Genomic DNA, 6,174 nt, shown 5'->3' with positions numbered 1-6,174 from the left:
TCCGCCTCCTGGGTTCAGGCAATTCTCCTGCCTCAGCCTCCTGAGTAGCTGGGATTACAGGCACGCGCCACCATGCCCAGCTAATTTTTTGTAGTTTTAATAGAGACGGGGTTTCACCGTATTGACCAGGATGGTCTCGATCTCTTGACCTCGTGATCCACCCGCCTCGGCCTCCCAAAGTGCTGGGATTACAGGCTTGAGCCACCACGCCCGGCCTAACATCACTTTTTCTTGTCTCTGAAGTGCTATTGTAATGATTGAGGGTAATATTTGAAAAGCATCTATTACAGTGGCTGTCAATAAGTGGGTACCCAATATACAGCAGCCAGACAAAAAGATGTAAACAATGTTGGAGAAATATTTTTTGTTTGTTTTGAGACGGAGTCTTGCTCTGTCGCCCGGGCTAGAGTGCAGTGGCGCAGTCTTGGCACACTGCAACCTCCAGCTCCCAGGTTCAAGTGATTCTCCTGCCTCAGCCTTCCGAGTACCTGGGATTACAGGCGCCTGCCACCGTGCCCGGCTAATTTTTGTATTTTTAGTAGAGACAGGGTTTCACCATCTTGGCTGGGCAGGTCTCAAACTCCTGACCTTGTGATCCACCCACCTTAGCTTCCTAAAGTGCTGAGATTATAGGTGTGAGCCACCGCACCGAACCCAGATAAATGTTTTTGAAAGGAGAACATTTTGAGACGAGTTAATCAGCCTAGGAGGCTCTGACAGTCATATAAATGAACACTAATAACCGTAATACTAGCCGGGTGACATTTATTACATCAAAAATGCTGGTTTATAATTACTTTGATTCTAGTACACCCAATTTTTTTTCTTTTTTGAGATGGAGTCTTGCTCTGTCGTCCATGCTAGAGTACAGTAATGCAATCTTGGCTCATTGCAATCTCTGCCTCCCAAGTTCAAGTGATTCTCCTGCCTCAGTCCCCCAAGTAGCTGGGACTATAGGTGTGAGCCACCACACCTGGCTAATTTTTGTATTTTTAATAGAGACAAGGTTTCACAATGTTGGCCAGGCTGGCCTTGAACTCCTGACCTCAGTTGATGCATCCACCTTGGCCTTCCAGAGTGCTGGGATTACAGGTGTGAGCCACCGTGCCCGGCCTGTATAATTTCAAACTTAGGATATCAGTCTCATTATTAACACTGTCATTATTAAGACTGCTGAAGTCAGTTTAAGAATTATTTGTGATTTATTTTGTCTTTATATCCCTCTGAGAATGCTAGGAACATGTAATCAATATATTGTGTTTTAAAGTAATGTTAATTGTCCTTTGGTACACCAACTTTATACACAATGAGTTTCATTTGTTCAGTATGTTTGAAAGTTACAGGGATTTCTATGTGTTCCTTTTTGAAATAGCTCTGTTTTAAATTATGTAAAATACTTAAGTTGTTTCAAAAAACATATACCAAAACAAGATACATTCAGAAATTCAATTTCCATCCCTTTCCGCTCTACATTTTTCCTTCCTCTCCATTTTTATTACTTTTCGATTATCCTTTGTTGTTCTTTTTTAAACGATACGCATATCAGTGTATCTGAAAACCGCCACCTTCTAACATTTAAGGTAGTGGACAGTATATACAGATTTGGACCTTGCTTTCTTCCTGTACTATGCAGCTGAGGTCATTGCATAGAAACTCATCTTCTGTCTTACAGCTGCATAGGTGCTCTAGGCCTCTGTTGGCAAACATTGTGTCGTTTCAGTCTTCTGCTATCACAGATAATGCTGCAAATAATACATTTGTTCATATGTCATTTCATCCTTGGCAGTTTTGCCTCTGGAAATTTGCTAGATGTCAGGTTCTCAGGTCAAAGGTTAAATGTGCATATAATTTTGCTGGATATTGTCAAATCCCCCTGCAGAGCATGTACCTCAGCATTCCCCTCAGCATTGTATGAGAGGGACCATTTCTGCATGGCCTCACGAGCAGATTTAGTTATGGTAGCTTTGGGGTTTTACCAATTTGACGGGTAAAAAATAGTACCTAGACTGAGTGTGTGGCTCACTCCTATAATCCCAGCATTTTGAGAAGCTAAGGCGGGCGGATCACCTGAGATCAGGAGTTCAGACTAGCCTGGTCAACATGGTGAAACCCTGTCTCTACTAAAAGTATAAAAATTAGCTGGACATGATGTCGCACGCCTGTAATCCCAGCTACTCCGGAGGCTGAGGCAGGAGAATCTTGGAAACCCAGGAGGCAGAGGTTGCAGTGAGCAGAGATAGCGCCACTGCACTCCAGCCTGGGCGACAGACTGAGAGAATCTCAAAAAAAAAAAAAAAAAAAAAAAAAAAAAAAATAGTAGCTAGCCGAACATGGTGGCTCACACCTATAATACCAGGACTTTGGGAGGCCGTGACAGGAGGATCACCTGAGGTAAGGAGTTTGAGAACAGCCTGGCCAACATGGCAAAACCCTGTCTCTACTAAAAATACCTGTAGTCCCAGCTACTTGGGAGGCTGAGGCAGGAGTCTCTTGGGAACCCAGGAAGCAGAGGTTGCAGTCAGCAGAGATAGCACCACTGCATTTTAGCCTGGGAAACAGAGGGAGACTCCGTCTCAAAAAGAAAAAAAAAAACTAATTTTTGTTTCTTTTTTTTTTTTTGAGACGGAGTTTCGCTCTTGTTACCCAGGCTGGAGTGCAATGGCGCGAACTTGGCTCACCGCAACCTCCGCCTCCTGGGTTCAGGCAATTCTCCTGCCTCAGCCTCCTGAGCAGCTGGGACTACAGGCACGCGCCACCATGCCCAGCTCATTTTTTTTTGTATTTTTAGTAGAGACGGGGTTTCACCATGTTGACCAGGATGGTCTTGATCTCTTGACCTCGTGATCCACCCGCCTTGGCCTCCCAAAGTGCTGGGATTACAGGCTTGAGCCACCGCGCCCGGCCTAATTTTTGTTTCTTATGAGTAGTTTGATCATCTATTCATGTGTTGAATGATTATTTTCAGTTCTGTTTCCGTGCGTGCTAGTTCATATCCTTGGAGTTGGCATACCATTTTTCTGAAGGACTACCAGTCAAATCTCACATGATTTTTTCCTGTACTAGAGAAACTTATTCCAAATGAACCAAAGTTTTAAAAGTAAAGTAGAAAAAAGTAGAAACCACGGAAGTGCAATATTACAAGAAACAGTCTCCTCTCACGTTGCTGGTGGGAGTGTCAGTTGGTGCAGCTCGCTAGAGGGCTGTGTGGCAGGAGTGTTGACATGATAGATACAGGCACCTTTTGATCAAGCAGCTTTACCTGGGCGCATACTGGAGGATGTGTCCAAGGACTGACTGTAACATTGCTTTAATAACAGCAGCTTGGATACAGTGTACATGTATCTTTTCAGGGAGCTGGTTGAATAACTAACAGTATTTCGGTAAGTTGAAATATACTTGTAACTATGAAAAAGAATAAGGCAACTGAATAAATACTTATGTGAATGATCTCAAAAATAAATTACATAAAAAAGGCACAGAACTGTATAGTATCCTCTATTGTTTGGACTTTTTAAAATCTTTTAATATGCATAGAATAATTCTTAGAGGATATATTAGAAACTATCATTGAGATAAAAAAGGAAATTTACCTTTTACTGTACATTTTTTTTTTTTTTGAGACGGGGTTGCATACTGTTGCCCACACTTGAGTACAGTGGCATGATCTCATGGCATGATCTCGGCTCACCGCAGCCCCCGCCTCCTGGATTCAAGCGATTCTCCTGCCTCAGCCTCCTGAGTAGCTGGGGTTACAGGTGCCCACCACCATGCCCAGCTAATTTTTGTATTTTTAGTAGAGACACGGTTTCACCGTATTGGCCAGGCTGGTCTCAAACTCCTGACCTTGTGATTTGCCCGCCTCAGCCTCCCAAAGTGCTGGGATAACAGGCGTGAGCCACCGCACCCAGCCTACTGTACATTCTTATTGTAATGTAATGTGCAAGTATTACCTTTCCTGGTTTTGGCTTTTTTAAGTAAAGTAAAATTCCTCTGTCCCAGCAATCCCAGTCTCCATCCAGTAGGTATCCATTGTTAACATTCTCACTGTGTGCAAACACAGACCATACCCAGAATTTTTTGACTGTTCTACATAACAGGGTCACAGCATATTTGCTTTTTAAAACTCATCTTTTCTCTTTTATCCATTATATCTTGCATAGCATTTCATGTCATGTAACTTGCCTCACTCTTTAGATGGCCTTTTTTACTACAGTATAATTTACAGAAAAACACAAATTGTAGCCACCACCCAGGTCAAGTAATAAAACATTTTCAACACCCAGAACCCTCCCTCCTGCCCATTCCCCATCACTGCACCTTCCTTTCTTCCTATTAGCGCCTTACATGGTATACCCTGTTTTTGAATTTTATATAAATGGAAATAGAGTATGCGTTCTTTGGTGTTTAAGAGATTTGTCCACATTCTTGCACCTAGCAGTAGGTAATTGTCATTGCTGAATACTGTTCCACACTATGAATATAACCACAGTTAACTTATCCATTCTGCCATTGGACATTTGAGTTTCCAGTTTGAGGCTATTATACATAATATTTATATAAATAATCGTCTTAAATCTTTTGGTACACGTAAAGTATGTGTACGTTCAGTAGATATTGCTAAAAAAGTTTTTTTTGAGATGGAGTCTTGCTCTGTTACCCAGGCTGAAGTGCAGTGGTACAATCTCGGCTCACTGCAACCTCCGCCTCCCAGGTTCAAGTGATTCTCCTGCCTCAACCTCCCTAGTAGCTGGAACTCTACAGGCTCATGCCACCACACCCAGCTAATTTTTGTATTTTTACTAGAGATGGGGTTTCACCATATTGGTCAGGCTGGTCTCGAGCTCCTACCCTCAGAGGATACACCCACCTCAGCCTCCCAAAGTGCTGGGATTACAGGTATGAGCCACCATGCTCAGCGTTTTGTTTCTTTTTTGGTTTTTTGGTTTTTTTTCTGAGACAGAGTCTTACTCTCTCGCCTAGGCTAGAGTGCATTGGCACCGTATTGGCTCACTGCAACCTCTGCCTCCTGGGTTCAAGTGATTCTCATGCCTCAGCCTCCCAAGTAGCTGGGATTACAGATGTGTGCCACAACACTCAGTTAATTTTTTCTATTTTTAATAGAAATGGGGTTTTACCATGTTGGCCTGGCTGGCCTCAAACTTCCGGCCTTAAGTGATGCCCTTGCCTCGGCCTCCCAAAATACTGGGATTACAGGCATAAGCCACTGCGCCCAGCTGCTAAGCAGTGTTTTTTTTTTTGTTTTTTTTTTTTTTTTTAACGAATTGCAGAACTTTTTAATTTAAAATAACAGGAAAGAATAATGCCAAGCAAATATAACAGTAGAAGTATCAATAAATGCAAATTTAGCAGTTATATGAAGCAAAACTACTTAACTAAGGACACCTACAAAGCCCCATGTATATGTTGGGAGAACTCAAATGTCATTGCAATGTCATAACACAGTGTTACCTAAGGATGTGCTGATTGTCAGCAAGGATTTATATACTTCAAGTAATAATTTCTATAAGGTTCCAACCATTTAAAAAAATATGAAATGCGTCACAAACTTGTATGTCATTGTCACATAGGGGCCATGTTAATCTCTCTATTGTTGAACCATTTTTTAGCATGCTTAAAACAAATCTGAAAGCCTTTTTTAAATTGATGTTTGGCTATAGCAGATATTACCTGGAAGTACAGATTTTTTTTTATTTTTTGAGACAGGGTCTTGGTGTCACCCAGGCTGGAGTGCAGTGGCGCGATCACAGCCCACTACAGCCTTAACCTCCTGGCCCAAGCGATTCTCCTACCTCAGCCTCCCAAGCAGCCGGGACCACAAGTGTGCACCACCACACCTGGCTGTTTTTTTTTATGTTTTGTAGAGATGAGGGTCTCACCATGTTGCCTAGGCTGGTCTTGAACTAATGAGCTCAAGTGATCCCCCTCCCTCGGCCTCCAAAAGTGCTAGCATTACAGATGAATCACTAGTCACTATGCCCAGCCGAGGTATAGTATTTAAAGAGAGGTTGTTAATTTCTATCAGGTATAAACGCCATTCCACTAAGGCAGGTTTTCAGCCAGTACAGCATTGTGTCACATTGGGAAAAAGATTATTTTAACATAAGCAGCAACATTTTAAAGATAAAATTGCCCAAAGCAGTGTTCAGAATAGCA

At 42.4% G+C, this 6,174-nt stretch overlaps 1 protein-coding gene across 1 annotated transcript in view; it reads left to right on the top strand.

The window, feature by feature from the left end:
• The window catches only part of LOC108307911 (nuclear envelope pore membrane protein POM 121C), a 27,071-nt gene that overhangs the window by 6,519 nt on the left and 14,378 nt on the right, over positions 1-6,174 (top strand). The gene's annotated exons all lie outside the window — the stretch shown is intronic.

The sequence above is a fragment of the Cebus imitator genome, unplaced genomic scaffold (genome assembly GCF_001604975.1).
Source record: "Cebus imitator isolate Cc_AM_T3 unplaced genomic scaffold, Cebus_imitator-1.0 Scaffold82, whole genome shotgun sequence".
Taxonomy (NCBI): Eukaryota; Metazoa; Chordata; class Mammalia; order Primates; family Cebidae; genus Cebus; species Cebus imitator.
This window is presented reverse-complemented; position numbering and strand designations above follow the sequence as displayed.